Here is a 19,684-nt window from a genome sequence, read left to right as displayed (position 1 = left end):
TCTGTGACTCGCTATCCTACTTAATTAAATAATTAATTGAATGTTTCAGCATCGTTTACATGCAAGTGTTCAGAGTTGGCTTTACACACATATACTATCATGAAATACGAATTAGAAACTGAATGTATACACAAGGTCCCTACCATGTCTTGCAAAAAATTAATCGTCGATTCCCTATGGAAATCACACAAAGTAATGTTACCTTACGATTTCAAAATATCAGTGAGATAAGACAGGAGAGGACTATAGGTTGACCCCCGTCTGTCTGTCCGTCTGCAGGAAAATGATCCTCTGATTTAAAAACAACAAACAAAACTATTTCACCCGCAAGTATCCTGCGGATGAACGTATAAATAGAAAAGGATAACGAATATATTATCGGAAAAGTCGATTAAGTCCTTATTAGTAATTCAGAGTTAACTTCGTGGTGAATCAGTCAACAAGATTCAAAAGCAGCACAAAATAGCTGAATGGCCTAATGGTTTAACCCCGTTTCTCAATAATAAAATAAACATGTTATCGTTACAAATACAGCCGTCATGTTTACTGACTGTCAAGATTTACCGCTATTTCTCATGTTAGAAATAGTTTGCATTTGATAGTGATAACGCACACACGCCAGGAATATGTCCTTGCGGATTTGGTCGTTTTCATTGCTTTTTACAGTTTACAATTTATTAATCGTCAATGCTCATAAGGGCCTCTGACAACAATTGTAACAATAACAAGTCATAGTAACAAAATCAGATTGACATGTAAAACCTCGTTGCAGAAGTAACTGATGATGTGGAGGACGAAAACTAACTATTTATCTAAAAGCAGACATAAGTTTCTTACAGGAAACAGCCAGTTTTAACAAAGTATTCTTATTGTAATTGTTCATAAGGTCAGAAAATTTGAGAGTATCTGAAATATATAGATGAATATTATATTGACAGAAAAAATATATTACATTTGTTATCAACATTGACATATATCTTTGTAATAAAAAGGAAATTCATCTCCTAAATATGTTACTGTTACACAAATGACAAGTACTTTGTTCTCCTGTATTGTTTTCAAATCTACCTTTTTCAATTGGCAACATGATTCATGCATCTGAATTTACAAAGTGAAATGCTAAGGTCAAAAGGTAAAAGCTTGAAATATTTTACAAATACAAATTCGTGTTTATACATTCTATAATTTAAACATTTGCTTAGGTTATTAACTGAATAGTTCCAGTTTTGTATAAACTGATTTTTAATTCAAGTGTTAACAACATTTTGAAGGAGTTACAAGAGCAAATCTTCTGATCTAACGACTAATTAGATATACCAAGAGAATCAAGAATGTCTTTAAAATGACATAACCAGTTAAATTTCTTGTTTCGTCTGTGAGACAGTGAGAGAAGTTCTGTACAAAATATTACAAATTTTATTTTCCTTTGAGTTTATTAACTTACTCAAAAAAGTTAACACTCTACATTTAATACGACTCGAAAGCGGTAAAATACTAAGATCACCATACAACATGTTATTAGGGGTACTCTGCTTCAAATTTAAAATAAGTTTTATATATTTCAACTGAAATATATCAACAATATCTAAATTTTCAACCCCTCCCCCATACCTCTGAGCCGTACAAGACAATAGGAGTAACCATGGTATCGGAAAGGTGCAACTGCAAAAAAATAGTTAAAAACAACTTCCTGAATTTACTAATAACTGCAAACATAGCTTTGCGTGCTTGATCAACTAAATGAGCCTCAGTTCTACCGAACTTGCCATTGAATGAAAATTGAATACCTAGGTATGAGAAGTAGTCAACAATTTCTAAAATATTACCACTCTCAAATTGAAATACTTAAGCATTACGTATACCTCTCTTATTTTTCCAAAATATGACAACTTTAGCCCCTATGAGGTGGAATACTCTGACATAGCATTAAGAGCTGACTGGAGGTCATTAGGGGTCTCTGCTAAGGTGACTGTGTCATCAGCATATAATAGCTAATATAACTTGAAGAAGAAAACTTCAAAATCGTTATCACTTAATATATGACTAGCATTATCAGAAAATAACTGAAGACCATGAAATTTACTAGACAAAAAGCTATTAATCATTCCAGAATAAAGAAAATAGAATAGGAAAGAGATTTTCACCTTGTCTAACTCCTGTATCACAAAAAAAAAAACAGACAGAGTATTGTTTGATTTTACACAAGACTTCGCTTTATCATACATGTTGAGAATAATTTTAAAACATTTACCATCAATATTTTAACTTAGAATCTTTCGCCACAGAGCAATACGATTGACTGAGTTGAGGGAAATTTGGTTAATCCACAAAAGCACAGTTCAGTTTTTTATTATTGACAAAATACATATCTATTAACAATTTTAAAGAAAATATATGATCAACAGGGCTATAATGTTTTCTAAATCCAGCCTGTTCTTCACACAATATGTTATTGACCTCAAAAGTGTTTAACCTAGTGTTTTATAAAGATGTGAACAACTTTCCAAAACAGCTTAATATAGGTATGCCCCTGTAATTGTCAGGGTTATTAATGCTACCCTTATTCTTGTACAAAGGTAAGTAACACCATTACTCCAAATATCGGGAAAAATACCCGACAACGACAGACGACGGACACAGGATAGTCACAAAAGCTCTTCTAGAGCACTTCTTGCTCAGGTGAGGTAATAGACCCTCATTTTTTCCTCTAATGGCACTTCTGCTTGTAAAATGGGGACTTATTTCATTCGCAGAATGTATTTTCAGTAAAATAAGACAAGGTTCATGTTAAAGTTCATGTGTTTATGGCAAATACAAAGACAAAACTAAAATAAAGCTGATTACTGTGCGACGCTGTCAAGAAAGCGATCCACAAAGGATTAGTAGATTTAATCTCGCGCCGCTTCACCCCATTTACTGTTCATATTCTCGCATGTTATTAATTGCAGTTTCGATTATATATTAGTTGGTTTGAAATTCTAGAAAATATAGTCTTGTATGAGACACATTGTCGCATTACGGTCTCATGATGGTGAACATTTGTGTCAAGTTATTTCAAAATCCCTTAATGCATAAAGACGTTATGGCACTGATACGAAACACAGACCATGTTTCATCTTTAAGTGTAACTTTAAAAAGAAAAAGGAAAGTAATAAGATGGACATTAACTACATATGGCCGATGTTTGTATGAAAACTTTGAGAAAGGTAGGTGCAATAGCATTGAAGAAATTGCACGACTAAATATATGAGGACACATATACAAACAGATCGAATAGACAGACCGCATGGTGACTGCTTTATACCACCCTCCTTCAAACATTGTTTGCGGGTTCTAAATATGAAGAAATACTACAGGAGCATAGGAAACGCCGATTTTTTTTAAAGAAGTCACTCACAAACAGGCATACAGTCTTTATACCAAACTCACAAGCACTTGTACAGAAATTAAGCAAGCATGCATACAGTCAGGAAATAGCATTGAATTTTCTTTCCTTTACGGTTATAAACAAATTCGAGTATTTATCAATGGTTTTATTTCATTTTACCAAACTAGTTTTGTTTCCTTATCCATGAAACAGTGGAATTTACATATAGGTCATTCTTCAAGCAAGAAAATAAGTACTTTTGACGCTGACAATGTATAATTTCTCGACAAAATCAGTGTTCAATCGAGTTTTTTGCTATAATTCTACCTGTCATCAGACTAGCACATTATATACAGAAACAAGTCATGTTCAGGTTCTAATAAAATGTAAATATATATACCTTTAAAGCAAATCAGTCACTTTAAAATGCTGTTTTTCAACGTTTAGATGTCAGTTTATTGTTTTGATCACTCGCAAGAGGAAGAGGGGAAATACAGTCGTTTATAGGGTGTGAACACACTTCATTAATTTTGGTTAATATGTCACTGAAAAGTTTCAACTGTATAATTGAGCCGCGCCATGAGATCCATGCTGCTCGGCGTATTCGCTAACAGTTTCTCCAATTCCAATAGGCTTAAAAGCGAACAGCATGGATCCTGACCAGACTGCGCGGATGCGTAGGCTGGTCTGGATCCATGCTGGACGCAAACCCACTATGTTGGTTTACTCATGGCGCGGCTCAATTATGTCTCAGATGTATATATATCTTTCTTACGGGGGTGGGTAGTGGGGGATACATAGAGAAAATAATTTGTCAGTAAATAATTATAAATTAAAATAAATAACAGTCATGATTTTGACACCGAGGTCGATTTTGTTTCCTTGTAACCAGTGATAATGATGAAACTGGTTTGGTTTAAACAGTATTGGCATAATTGCAAATGTTACAATATAACAGATCTATATCAACGTAGAGAATTGAGCAGGCGCTATTTTTTAGAAACTCTCTCCCTAAACATAATGAAATCAATGGTAACAAAATAAATACTTCATTGTTCTGCTTTATCCATATGGCCGGTATCTGACATAAATTTATTAAAGTGTCATTTCAAAATACGTTAAGAGACTTTATTTTTTGGATAAAAAAATTGAACTAAACTTATTATTTAATAGTATCTAAGAAGACAGGATAGGAAAGAAGGAAGCGCAATAGACGAAATGACGTTATCACGAATGTCAGTTTACGACACGCGGAGTTTTAGGACTTCCGTTAAAGCTATGAGGACGGGCAAAAATGGCAAAGAACATGGGATACAAAGCAATTATCACAACTATAATTGTTCTAAAAATTAAAAACTACATATCATATCTCTTTGTGTTTTGTAAATATTTATGCACATGTAGAATAAATTATTTAGTGTGCTTGTAATTGAAGAATCACCATATAACAGTGTATTTAGTGTAACAGGAGTTAATTTGCCTAATATTGTTTAGACGATCTGCGCTTTCTCTTCCGTAATGGGGATAGCTTAAACAGAAATGATGTGATTTCTACGTCACCACATACACAAAATGGACTGTTTATAAATTTTTTTGAAAGAAAGATGTTCATTGAGAGAGCTAAGGTGTGTCCTAAGTCTGCCATGAAGTATCTGGCATTTACGTTCATCTGAATAATAGTGACATGGGACTTCCAGTACATCAGAAGAAACCGGGTTGCACCTCAAAATGGTAGCAACGCATTTTGGTAGTCACTACCAAAATGCGTTACACTCAACGGAATTTATAGTTTACAAAAATTTAGTACCAAAATGCGTTGGATATGTACACATCCAACTCAAAACGGTATTAATAATAATTTCATGATTTACGTAAAGAATATGCGATATTTCAAAGAGTGTCATGATGGAACTTAGTCGCTCGTCCGACCTTTACCTTTTGACCTTGAAAAAATAACGGCCCTAGATTCAGTCACGCAGGACCATTGGAACACACGTGAGAGAGGTCAATGCAACTCTAACTTTGACATAATTCGAGAGATATTAAAGGCACAACTGTTCACCACAATTATTTAATGCGTCGTTCGCGTGACCCTGGGACAGGTTTCACAAACACCCATAAGTAAGTATAGGCTGTTTGAGATTAAAATTCAGAAGATTCACGAGAAAAGGTCACATAAGACGGGTTGTATAATACCTTTAAAAGGAGTCCTAAAATACCACTCGCATGTATAAACCAAAATAAAAATCTAAATCTAACGACGGAGAATTTAGTTTTTGGTAAATTATTCGAGTAAGACCACGCCCATATTTTATCATTCTTTTACGTTGTGTTTCAAAGATATCTGTGGTGGACTCTCGAAACCCCTCAACTTTAAAGGTAAAAAAATCGTTTTTGCCGGAAATATTTATCTAAGACCCCTAAAACACGCATCGAATTCACCATTTATGTTTATATGGGATGTTTTAAAAAATATCTAGGTTGAGGATTCACGTGCCATACTCACATTTATACTATGCCTCCGACAATACTAGCACATTTAAACAACAAAATAATACAATGTTATTGCATAGGAAGCGTCGTTTGAGCTCAGGAATCTATATTTTGGTTGTTTTTATACGAAAACAATATCTCGGGAGGGGAACTCCGAACCCCCTCCCCCACCATTTTTATAGGAGACATTCCTTTCTTTTATCACTCTCTCTTTTGTGCGTTATGTAAAAATGAGCACAGCCCTAACGTAGAAAATACTACCAAAATACGTTCCATTCCGTGATCCTTCACACATCATATGTACCCTTGCAACGCCTTTTGTCGCTACCAAAACTCAACCGAATTTTGGTAGTGAATATCAAAATGCGTTGCTACCATTTTGAGGTGTAACAAAGCCATCTTTTGAAAACGCTTAAAGTGGAGAATACCTGTGTCTGATGGTAGTTGATTCCAGTAACTGGCAGTTGATGGCAGACAGTTGTGTATGACAAAGCAGGATCCAAGAATCACCGGCATTTCTAAGATTGTATACGGATGTTAGTGCAACAGTTTTGGGTACCAATGAAGAAAGATACTGTGGAGTTAAATGATTTTTTATTTTGTAGAAAAGAGTGAGTTTGTGTTTTTGTCTTCTAACTCTGAGGGTTTTGAAGCCATGTGTAAAAAAAAAAAAAAAAATTGGCGACTCCTGTGATGATTCCGCATGCTTCGAGTTGGATTTTCTCAAAGCAGGGTAATGTTATCTCACACTGCGTCAGAAAACTCCAGGAGAGGCCGTGTAAAAGTTAATAAAAGATGTTGATACACTTCCGTGCATTTTCTTTGATACTGTCCACATGTTCGTGCAAATTCCCGTCAAAGATTAACTTGAGAATATGATGGTTTAAATATGTTTGAATTGTGAATGTGATTTATTCTATTCAATTAGATATGTACTTAAGGAAGAAAATGACCCCATGACATTCCAGCGACCGAGCCTAAAGCTAACCATGCTGTGCGGTTAATAAGAAAATCACTGTGCGGAGCAGTGTACACCAGAAGCTTAGCTCTGAAGCTGACACTGTTGAATAAAACCGTTCAAGAAATCAACAGATATTTTGTGAAAGAATATCTATCTGAACCTCGACTAAGAAATGTCAAGACAAGAGTGGTCTGTAGTGAATGCGCCTTTTGTACAGGTTACTGTGCCATGACCTTTCATCTGGTGACTTTGAAATTAATACGAGTGATTCACTGCCCTTGGGCAATTAGCTTGCCAAGTTTGAGAATTATATGTCTCAACTTTTAATGCTAAACTAAATAGGCAAACAGAAGGACAGATAAATGGAGAACTAATGACTAGCGACATCACATAATACGTCTATCTGACCACTTACAAGAGGCACAAATTGGGAATACGCTTCTTGTACTAACAGTCACAGTCGCATTGACCTTTGACCCACTGACCTTATCATTGTACATTAGCAATGTGCCTACCAAGTTATTGTATCAAAGCATTCTTAAGTTATTAATGGAAACTAAGCGACATCACACAATATGCCCATCTGATCACTTAGCATGACATGAACTATCAAAGTCAAGACGAGTGAATTGTGAGTGTGGTTTCGTACTAGCACCAAAACCAATTACTATGTGCCATTCACCGTCCATGAGCAATGCGCCTGGCAAGTTTGAGCGTAATAAAGCAATTAATATTGTTTCTCAAAATATTAAGCGGAAACGATTTTCCTACCTTAAAATTGATGAACTTTAAGTCGACTGGGATCAATCACTTTCTAGATGCAATTAACTTGCCAAGATTGAGGACCATAGGGCGAATTGAAATTAAATTGTATTTGACATTACAATCAGTGTGACCTTGATCTAATATTCTTTAGAGGTCAATCACTGCCCAAGAGGTATACGCCTATCAAGTTTAAGGATATATAAAAGCATTCCTACATTAAATTCAGCGGAAACAAAACTGCTAACAGACAGCCATCACATACTGCATCCCTTTAGTCGTATAAAAACATAAGCTGACAACCCATACCAGGAAGAACAACCGCGTGTACATATCTTCATATATATACACACATAAAAGGTAAACAAACCACCTAATCCACGTTCTTTCTGTTAGTATCAACCAAAGTTCTTAGTACAGCAACCCTTCTGAAGATCGTTTATTTTCAAAGGAAGTGCTTATCCAGTCAGACATGTCATGCTGCATTTCTACCTTTAGACACAGTGGTTCCGTCCCTAGAACACTGAATTCAGATATACAACCCTGAAAAAAATACTTTGTTTTCCATGCATATACTCTTACGTTGCTATGCAAAGGAGAAAAGCCTCGGTTTATCATATATTGGATAATTTCGACCAGTTTCTACAGACCTTTGAGCTCATGATGAAATAAACTATAGGAAAATAATGATTATCTCTATATGAATGGAAAAACGACATTTATCTGCTATCACGCACTGAGGTCACTAGAATCTGGAATATCCGTGATTAGAACCGGCACTGACCCTTTATCACGCGAGGACAACACCAGTTCATGCTCTTTGTATAGCAAAATGATTTTGGTTTAAACAGCTGATCATACACATTGCCTGTTATGATGGGTTTTAGGAACCTCGAGACTCGCAGATTTATAATATACATAACATTTATATGTCTTATCTGTAAACATAGTTTCAGAAAGAAATCAAACTTTCTAATTCGAAAGTTGTATGATCGCATTTGTTTCACGATTATTGAAGTCCAAGGCCATATTCCGATTAGTTAAAGACAAAATATTCAATCCTAGGCCGTTGTGCTCAGCAATTTTCTAAACACTACATGAATAACGAGCTGATTGCATGGAATTGTACCTTTACTATCAGTGAAACTTAAAAAAACGTAATTATATTGTATAAACTACCGAGAATAAACAATTAAAAATTGTAATTTATATAATACATACACTTTATTTTTGTAATTAGGTTTGCCTTAAGCTTGTTGTGTATGCACATTCATCAAAGTTGAATCAGAATATAAATCTGTTATAAATGCATCTAAAATTGCATAACATAGACATGATATTACGAGCTTTTCTGATCTTGCAAAATACTTGTATTTTATATTTACACCAAATAAGTGCAGAAGTACCTAGTTCTATTTATTCAAAATATACAATTGACAACTTGCTTTTATCATTCCGAAATAGTGCAGGCCAGCAATATCTTTATTTTGTTCTTCTGTCACACTGGTCTTTTTATGCAATGCCTCAATTAATCTTTATCACGTTTGCTTGTTTCGGGGGTTTAGAATACATTTCATTGCTACAAACTGGCACTCTCATTTGTTGTCGTTCTTATATTTTACCCTTATCCTCGCTCTGTCTACTAGTCCAGCTAAATCTGAACCAGATATTTAATTATTGCCATGGCGAAAAGTTCTTTCTCTGCTATAACCAGACATCTAGTATTTCTTACCATTCTTACAGTAACCCAGTGTTTCTTTTAGTTTGGTAGAAATGGTTCACAGTTCTATTATATATGTATACCACAGCATTTACCCTAAGGGGTACCAAATGTTTAAAGACTCTATAGTTCTCACTCAGTTTTATTAACGTTTCGGCCATAAGGTTATATTATGAGACGCCATGATGTAGAGTAATTCTCGGAATTTGTCATTTTGATAAAGGCCTTATGGCCGAAACGTTAATAAAACTGAGTGAGAACTATAGAGTCTTTATATATGTATAGTTTTTATGTGACCATGTTTCTCTAGTTTGTCTATTGATCTTGGATATGATTATTAAAAGGATTATCCAATGTTTTCTGTTATGACTTGTTGTCTAGACAGTCGTCATCTTTAACAAGGGAATATCACTCTACGAGACAAGGTGTCAAAGTTTATTATTCTTCGAACGAATATAACTCAGAATACTGTCTAGACAACGGAAAGAGCACATATTCGCTTTGACATTACATCGATTTCATGACTACAACGGGCCAGTAAAAGTCAAGATCTTGTTTTAACTCTTAGGTATAAAGAAAGGAATCATCTCTTTCTTTGTCGGTGAAATCAGATAAAAGACAACTTCCAAGATACGACTGATATGGAAAGATACAAGAAAGTCGGCCTCATTTCGCAGTCTTTTTCCAGTCAATTTCTCAATTGAAACATCATATTGTGCTTGATCATTATATTGATAGTTCCATCACTTCTGCAATTTCGTATTAATTTTACAATTTTTAAAATATTTTAATGACGAGTTTCTTTTTTATTTCATTTTTTTTTTGAAAGCAAATTTCCAACGGATGTCAGTAAACTTTAAAATGCCATCTTTGATAAATTTCATTCGTTCTATTTTCTTTATCATGGCAAAAAAATGTATGGAGAAGATATATTGCATTTTACATTTACAGAACGGACGTAAAACCAACATTTCAAAAAACGCCTTATGCAATTTATGTCCTCGTTATATCTGTTAGGTTTGATTAATGTCGTGACTGTCCAATATGTCTTGGAATCAAAATTATTCTTCGCCTGAGAAACAGATAATTGAGTACATACTGATATTACTTCACACGAAGCCGAAATTGTAAATATTGTATGGACTAAATACCTTAAAATGACAAAGGTTTATACAAAGAAACCACTTTCTACATAAATGGATTGATGGTACAAGTTTGTAATAAATCCTTTTGTATATCGTATATTTTCAGGACATTCAGGCTAGTTTTAACTTAAATAACAATCAAGTAACAGGTCTTTCATTACTATTTTCAGTTTCTTTTCAATGTACTCTATATAGGTATTGTCTGTAAATTTACTGTAACAGATTTTTCCGTCAAACTAATTGACTATAATGCCATGTCTTGGTGAACGTGGACATTTACATTGGCTGATATTTTCCCAAAATAATTGAATTCGCGAAGTTTGATGAAAACATATTTTTTATTCACAATACAAACAAAAGACTTTCAGTGACACATGTTGTAAAGAAAAATCAAATATAAAAAGAAAATAAAAAAGGAATGTTTCAGTAACGTAGTCATCCGAGATATCAAAGCTTTTGAAGATGGGCGTTTGCTCGGTCTATATCTTAATTTCTTGTGTAACAAAACGATAAAATGAAACATTGCAATGTTGCGGTCGCTAATAATAGCCAAATCTGAAAGTCACGAAAGAGGTGCAAAATGAATATAATTTGATGGACGGAAGTTACGTTTAACAAATAATCAACAGAATGCAGACCTGCAAGGTAATTAAACAAAATAGATATAACGCAATAATATGTGTGTTACGTATTTTCATACTCAAATACAAGTTCTAACGCACATCTATACACATTTGGGTTTTAGTTTTAAAACAAGTCTCGTGTTTGCCTACCTTCTAAAACCAGTGCACTGGATCAAACGAAAAGAAAAAACAAATCAAAAAAGAAAATAAAAAGAAACAAAGCCTTGCATTATTTATAATACTTAAAAAACAAAGTTTGAAATATTAAAATTTGTCAAGAAGTTGAATGTTTCCTGAATATCAGATATGGTAACATTCGCTGCCAACACTTAAATCCTTACAGAACATACATGTACAGTACATAGAAACTGGCACCGAGAGTAATACACTTAAAACAAGATAATTAACTGCAATTTTCACATTGCACTATTTTGACAGATACTTTAATTGGACCCAGTTCAGTTCATTTGTCGGTGAATCAATATATTAGTATTAAAGATAGTTTATATAACATGAAGTTATGTAGAAACTGAAATATTGAAATTCAAAAGCCTATTAAATCAATTGGCTTTAACATGAATTTTGTCTGGATCATGAAAATCCGTGTTTCTCAGCTAAACAGAAATTCTTTAAATACAAAATTTTCTGCTTCTTTTAGAGATATCAAGTGGGGCAATTGCTAGGATCCAAATGTGTTAAAACGCAAACTGAGATGTTTGCTTGTAATTATAATTATTAAACATCATTTCATAATATACATTAAAATGTTCTAATTTCACCAAAATTACATGTTGCCTCACTGCTGTAGTGTCAATATAGGTTACTTGATATTGTTTCGGAAAATAAGGCTTGATCTGACTGATTAAGGTCATGGGAAACAGCAAATTCCCACACTTCAAAGGAAAGTTTATCGTTTATAAACTGAGCAGTTGACGCATTACATGCTCTCTTAACCAGAAAGTATCATATTCAGGGATGAGCTGACCTGGCATAGCAGATTAACTGTACAAAGTGTGCAATAGTATTATAGAAACTATAGCCATTCAAAAGAATGAAAGAATATTTAGACTCAGTCAAAGATTTTCTGTTACGGCAGTATTCAGTTCTAAGTGAATGGTCTGAAAAGATTTAAAAATACAGTAATACATGGGTTTTGCTTCGTTTAGCAATACGCATGTTTGATCAAACAAAAGAAACATTTGGTAAGCAATTTAACATTGACTTTAAAGAGGCATTCATGTATTTTTTCATGGAAAAATTATACTACACATATTTTACTCAGTCAATAGAGAAACACAGAAAGATGAAACTTTATGGAACAATATCTGGCTGTGGACAATGTACTATGAAAAATATGTGAAGTCGCAAAACCATGTGACAAATCGCACAGTCAAGGCGGAAAATGGGTACAATTTAAAAAGAGAAGCGGAATGTGGAATGTTTTACAGCAATTTGAAGAGGTTATTCTGACCAAATTTTGGGACACAAATAAAAGGAGCGTTCTTTAAAACATAAAAACGGTTGTCAAAGTTTACCTCCTGTAGTACTTTTTAACACATTTTATCGTCAAGAGGATGAGCTATATATTCAGGCTGCAAAACATTATTAGTTGAATTCAAAGGTACCAACATAAAAGTCAATTAAACAATGCCACATCTTTATACAAGTGTATAACAATAACTGCAAGAATTTTGTTTGTTTTCAACTCATGAAAATGTCATTGTTGCATGAATTAACTAACTATAACAATCCTCTGCATCCCCAAACGTACTCGAGACCTTGATAAGGTCAATGTCTCATCTTAATAATACCATTGGGATCAAACGTACTTTAACAAACATAAAACAATCTCTGAATTTTACCATCTTCTAATTAATTGGCTTTGCAAAGATATTCCTATCGCGTCAATGACACTCAAGCAAAACAAGTGCTTGTTTAATTGAGTAATGCGGTTGCAGACTTCGCAATTATGCCTCGCTGTTTTATTTTGATGTCAAAAATAGGCATTTCTTGCTGACTTATATGTACATTGAATGTTAAACCGGCTGATTAAAATGACAAAATCCCTAATGCTGCAGACAGTGTCAATCAGTTCAGTGACACCCACAATGCCTTTATTGCTCATTAAGGAACAGATGTTTTCCTCAGGGAACATGTCTCATTTGTATTAACTGCTTTAAGCCTGGTACACTGTTAATTTGTATGAGAGGTAGGTTTTGTTTTTTTCTGTCCACTTTAAGAAGTAAGATATTGATATACTGTGGCATTTTTTTTCTTCAATTATAATTATTGTAGGCGTTTTTTAAAAAATGTTGAGGAAAAACAGCCATGAGGCTGATAAGGTTTTCATTTCAGTTCTTTTGTATGAACAATAGTCTGGCTTACGATTAGATAGTCTTTATGATTTTTTCCATTAGTTATTTAATATATTCAGACTAATATTTCCTGGCTCTCATTATCTATGTTTTGAGAAGAAATGGGACATAATTATAAAAAATTGAAGAGGCTCAGTATTTATTTATTGCGAACAATACATGGGGTCTGAACACAGTCTATATGAGCAGCAACTAGTGGCAGTAATGTCCTATGTTTTATTTCCATCACATCAGACATTACGTATTTTACTGTAACGTTTACATTCAATGCCAAGTTCTACCAATATTTGTGTTATATGTACAATGTACAATAACAACTATACTGTATTAGTGTATATTCTTAGTCGATCATGGATAATTGTGATATATGCAAGTCTGCTTACTTCTATCAAGTTGAGAAGTAATATGTTTTTGCAAGTGCATGCATGCCATGAGAACTGAAATTCATTAATTATTAATTTAAAACTTTTTCACCCCAAATTTTGAATTTATGGGCGGGCGTCTTCGATTAGTCATTAAAAAAGTAATGGTTTTGACATTTTCAAAAAATGCCTAAATTTTTGTATTCAACTTACATTCGTAGCAGTTTCACTAACGAACATTATGATGAGTTGTGTTTATCTTTATTTATCAACGTTAGTTTATGTAAACTCAATGGACTATATCCACTACCGAAGCATGATACACACCCCTTTTCTCTGGAGGAAAATTACGTAAGTACATCCTCCATCTCTGACTATCAGTTTAAACTACTACTAAAATGACACTTTTTACTGTCACACAAAAATGACATAGTTAACATTAGTACGTTATTATACACCATGTACGCACGCCCACACGTACGTACGCACGCACGCACGCACACATACATACAAAGTAGTTTTATAAAGCTATTCGAAGTTTGCTGTCTGAGAAATGTTTGGATTTTTAAACAAATTGACAACAAACGAAATTAGGAACGATACATTAAAAAACATATTAAAACTTTGGAGTTTTAAACCAAAGTAAGCTATAATTGGACTTTTTATATTATCAGTGAAATAAAAAAATTTCACTATTTTACATTGAGATTACGTTCTTAATTGTGTATAATGTAACTTATTTGAACTAATTCTATAATAAAACAAGATTTTGCTGAATTTAAAACACTTCATGTGTGGAAAATATAAAAACAATAAGTGATGTCTTTAGATTTTTTTCAAAACCCAGTGATAATTTAACTTTATAGGAAAAGATGTTAAACTAGAATGACTTTGTGATTTCTATTACTTGAATTTTTTAAACTTTTGGATTACACAAACGTATTTTTGTGCATTCGTAAAGTGAAATTCCCAACCTGCGAAATGAAAATCTAATATTAGACTAGTTTATGAGGAATGCAAACAACAAAATTTTGACGAGTGTATGTTTAATTGTTACACCGTACGCTAGATTTAACAATCACAAAAGTATGTTAATCTCGTGAGATTGTTTTAACTTGGTGCATACTAAGGTTACAGACCTTAAAATACTAATGTTTTGCAGAATTCAATTTTGTCTACGGAAATTTTGAGGCTATTTTTTGTGGTTGATCTGCTGACTGTAAAATGTCTGAATTGGTATTAAAAAATCAATTATAAGAATAAATAAAATATCAGAAGATTTATAAAACATGGCGAAAACCTTTCGGCTTTAACCACTTGTTGAAATATTGGCTATTTAAAAATGTTGCTCGTTTTTGAGAAATCAGAAGAAGAATCACACAGAGCAGATGTGATGTTATTCAACAAACAGAAAGTAGTAGAAAGCTATGAACTAGATTTAAAATATTTAATACCTTTGTATGTAGCTAAGTTAAGTGTGTTGCAAAACTGCATGAGGCTAGGATAGTCGCATTGACTTAAATAAGGTATCCGGCCCACAAAGAAGCTAGTCTATCAAAATAAATCAAATATTGATGCCTTGTAAGCTCATATAACTTTGGTATCATTTGAAAGTGTATTGTCTACTAAAAAAGAAAATGCAATGTATAAATTACATGACAAAAAAATTGCATAGAATGTTTCCTTTCTTACTTTATAGTTTTAAACGATACTTAAACAGAAATCCAGTTATTACAGTGTAAGATGTATCATTTTGCAGTCAAAAACATGACTGTAGTGATTCATGCATTTTACTTACTAATTCTTTTTCAGCAGACACATCTCTTTCAAATCATGATACAAAAAAAAGATGGGGGTCACCAGACAATAAAATGTTACGTATTTTTGGATCGGATACCCTAAAACATCTGTAAAACTTTTTATAGGTTTGTAACCTTGAACAGGACAACACTGTCTGGTAATATATTTTCGTACGTATAAAGTTGTCAATTGAGTATGGTTTTGATTACATCAAATAGCTAAATGAATCGGTTTCGTTTAGAAATGAAAATAAAGATCACTAAGATTAATATACTGAATTTATGTTTTGCCATGCGTTTCCGCGCTGTGTTGTAACTGGTTGCCAAAAAATCTAAGACACTCATATCTTTATATTTTCTTGGCATTTTTATACATATTCTTTCCGATTCTGAAGGAAAGTGATTCTCGTAAGGTTCACTTACTTCTCATCGTGAAGTTTTATTTCCCTAGAAAACGTGAAATCTGTTTGCAAATACATGATTATAAAATATGAGAAATAGTCATTATTTGTATTGACATGGACTTAATCGGCCATTAGTGTTTTTCATTTTACTCAAAGAACCTTTGAAAGAGTGTCTTGGAGGTGCAAAAATATGGAAAATAGCATAAAACAGATAGTTAATTTTGATCCTGAGATGACACTGAAGACTCTAATGATCAGATATAGGGCACAGATAATCACAGAAAGGGTCTAAAATGATATATCTGTAAGATACAGAGCTCAGAAAGTTTCCACATGTTGTAGAAGGAACTCATATTTTATATACAAAAAGGGATCCATGAAAAAACAATCTGGGTTCAATATTGGTAATCTGTATAGGTACCGCAATGGAGGCCATACAGGTTCCGTATGGGTCTCATATCGGCTTCCGCGTAGCGCTTTTAATCAGTATGTCTGTAAAATTTAATTTGTCAAGAATAGTCAGAACGAAATTATACGCCTATTACTTTGTGAAAAGTTATATGCTGTTCGTCTTTACTAGAGGTTTTATTGTACCTTACAAAGGACATAAATTTAGAAACGGATAAATTCTCTAAAGATTTCATAATGGCTGTATCTATTCAAATATAATTATATGTCTGAACGCATTACGCTCGTTTTCTCTCTGGTCCTTTAAACAAAAATGTGTGTTGACAGCAAGTCATCAGTTGTCAGGTCATGATCGAACTAAGAGAAACTAAGCTCCAGCGGGAATGGAATGATTAGCTTAGACAACATAGTCACATAATTTAACAAGGGTCTTTAAATGCAAATATTTCTAGGAAAACGCTGTTCAACTGGACAAATTTAGCACTGTAACCAAAGCAAAAAGCAAACACGATACTTTGAATGTTATATATGGAACAGTTGTAATGGGAATATCAGAAAATGTTGTCTAACTAGCACTAGAAAAATATAAAACCAGAATTGAACTCGTACAATGGACCGCCGTGTACCCTTCTGATGTTCTAACGATTGAGTATATGGACGCCTACACACATTCTCTTCAAATTGTGAAAAAAAATATTAACAGTAACATACCTTTCCTATAAATTGAATACTGTAGGGATAATGTAAAATAGTTTTAGACGGTCCCCAGAGCAAAATTGTCATGGGTGCTAAAAACTCGAACGCTGGGCCTTGGAGTTTAAATCCTATATAGTGTAAAAGAAGTTCGAAGAAATGCAAGCATTTGTGCGCATGCGTTAGTTTTCTTGTGCCAGATTACAATAGCAATAGCGTAATTTACAAAATAACGGAAATGAAAACCCATTTCTTTCGGTCAAGTGATATAGAAAGACGGCTGCAGGCTACAAAATACTATTAGTATTTTTTCTATCATTATTTGAATACAAAATGACGTTTTCTTTCAACACAAGTAAAGAAAAACGTTTTTATTTGTTAATTTCATCAAACTCTTCTTGAATTGTCAACTAGTGGTCACTCAGCTTTTTCGAGACGATTATGATTGAATTACTTCTATATGGCCATTATTATAGCTTGCCTTGAGACTTGCCCTGTTTGGAAGGGCAGGTGTTCAATGCAATATAAGTTATTTCTGGCAATGTCCATTATCTTCTTATGGCAAATATTGCATAATATAATCCAAGCGAGTAGACCTCAAGTTCCTCAAGAGTAGTCACGTGGAAATCTCCGGTCATTTTGCCAGAAATTCGAAGAAAATATTTAATAAAAAGGCCAATACGGAACAGCAAATTTCTTGAAAGTTTGTAAATTGTAAAACAAGTTCCATTCATTAAGCCAGATTTATTTTGTGGTTCTGTATGAAGAAAAAAAATAGTTTATCATTGAAAATAGATAGATTTTCTTTTGTATTCTTCTTGGTCTTTTTGTATATTTCCTTTGGGGTCTTACAGAGACACCTGGTATTGAAAATAACTGTGAATTATTTTGCTGTGTCCCAACCTTAATATTTAACGAATGATTTACATACGGGCGTGAATGCATGAATGTACTCTTACAGATTATACAAGTAGGACTGAAAATTCTTTAGACAATGAGGACTCATTATTCTATATTCGTAATGCTTAGTAAATGTTGCTTTTCGTGTCAAAATTGTAACTTTGATATACAATTTTGTTTATTCTAGTACGATTGAAAGAAAACATCCGTGCGTATCAAATGTCAACTAATTGTTTCTGTAGTAATCCCTTTCAAAAAGAAAGAAAGAAGGAAACAACAAGAACAAAAAGCAGGATAATGTATACACCATCAGACATGCAGACATAACAAGTGTACACACAGACAAACTATTACAATCAGGATAATATTTTGCAGTCTAAAAACAAACATTTGTCATTACTTGGCTTTCTTGTAGAAAAAAAAAACGTACGTAAGTGTGCTTGTTTACGTTTTTGAAATTACTGTAATAAACATTTATTTGGAATGTTCAACGCGTGTTCTCATTGTATAATCGATTATCTACTTTCGCGATCTTCATGAATATTTCACTTAATTATTTGTTTTATGGCAATGAATAAAGCATTCTGTTCCTTGCAAATAAAAGTGAAATTGCTGAGACTGAATTATTTGGAAACAAGAACAGACTTTAGCCATTTTCTGTAAAAGAAAATTAAAGTTCTTAATATAAAAGCAACCATTCTACTGAAACAGAAATCGAAACAAGGTTTTAAGACCGATCATCATGGCAAATTGGAGAAAGGATTTCAAAATTGAATGTACACCTGAAATAATATCATTTACTGTGAACCGTGATGCAAGAACACAGAAAACTGTGTCACGCATCCGACCTGTCACGTGCACAGTTGCTTCACTATATTTGTTCTTAATAATATATGTCTGAATTTTAAGCGAAATGTGTGCATATTTCATTTTGTAAAAATGAAGTACTTGCGCAAGCTGTTAAGGCAGTTCTGCATTTGTTTACACAAGATGTCATGACTGAGCGTCATTCGTCCGGATAACCTTATTGGCCAGAACAAAACATGTATCTGGCGTATGATAAAGTAAATTGATTATTTAATTAGACACTATTGTCATAGAAAAGTAACATCATGTTGAGCATTTATGATAAAAGCATTTTGCATGACAAGAGCTGAAGTAATCAAATGTACGTCTGCGGGTAATCATCGTGATCCATTTTTGTCACATTACAGCACGAAAATTGGTATGAGCACTTCGTAACATTTCTCTTGTTAAATATGGATAATCATTTAGAATATCATACCAGGTTACAAAATTTGTAACCGATGATCATAATACTGCATAGATTAACTATTCCTTAGCAAGTAATTTAATGAAGGATTTACAAATGTGTAACGACAGTCTAATGACACATGATGTAAGTGTAATGCGGTGTTCTGCCTTTTGCTATGAACTGAATTGTTAGTGTCATTCCCAAAAATGTTTCTTTACTACAATTTAATGCCATATTTACATTTATGAACATATATTTTTTATCGAATAAATATACATTTGTTCCGTAAAACGTGTAGCTTGTCAAAAGGTAATAATTAATATGATACAAGTATAAGAAAAAGAATTCTTACGAGCAATTCCAAAAATGTGTACAAACATTGTACGAGAACTGCATAAACTTCAAATTTCATAAAGG

Source organism: Mercenaria mercenaria, chromosome 7 (genome assembly GCF_021730395.1).
Source record: "Mercenaria mercenaria strain notata chromosome 7, MADL_Memer_1, whole genome shotgun sequence".
Taxonomy (NCBI): Eukaryota; Metazoa; Mollusca; class Bivalvia; order Venerida; family Veneridae; genus Mercenaria; species Mercenaria mercenaria.
Note: the sequence above shows the minus strand (reverse complement) of the source record.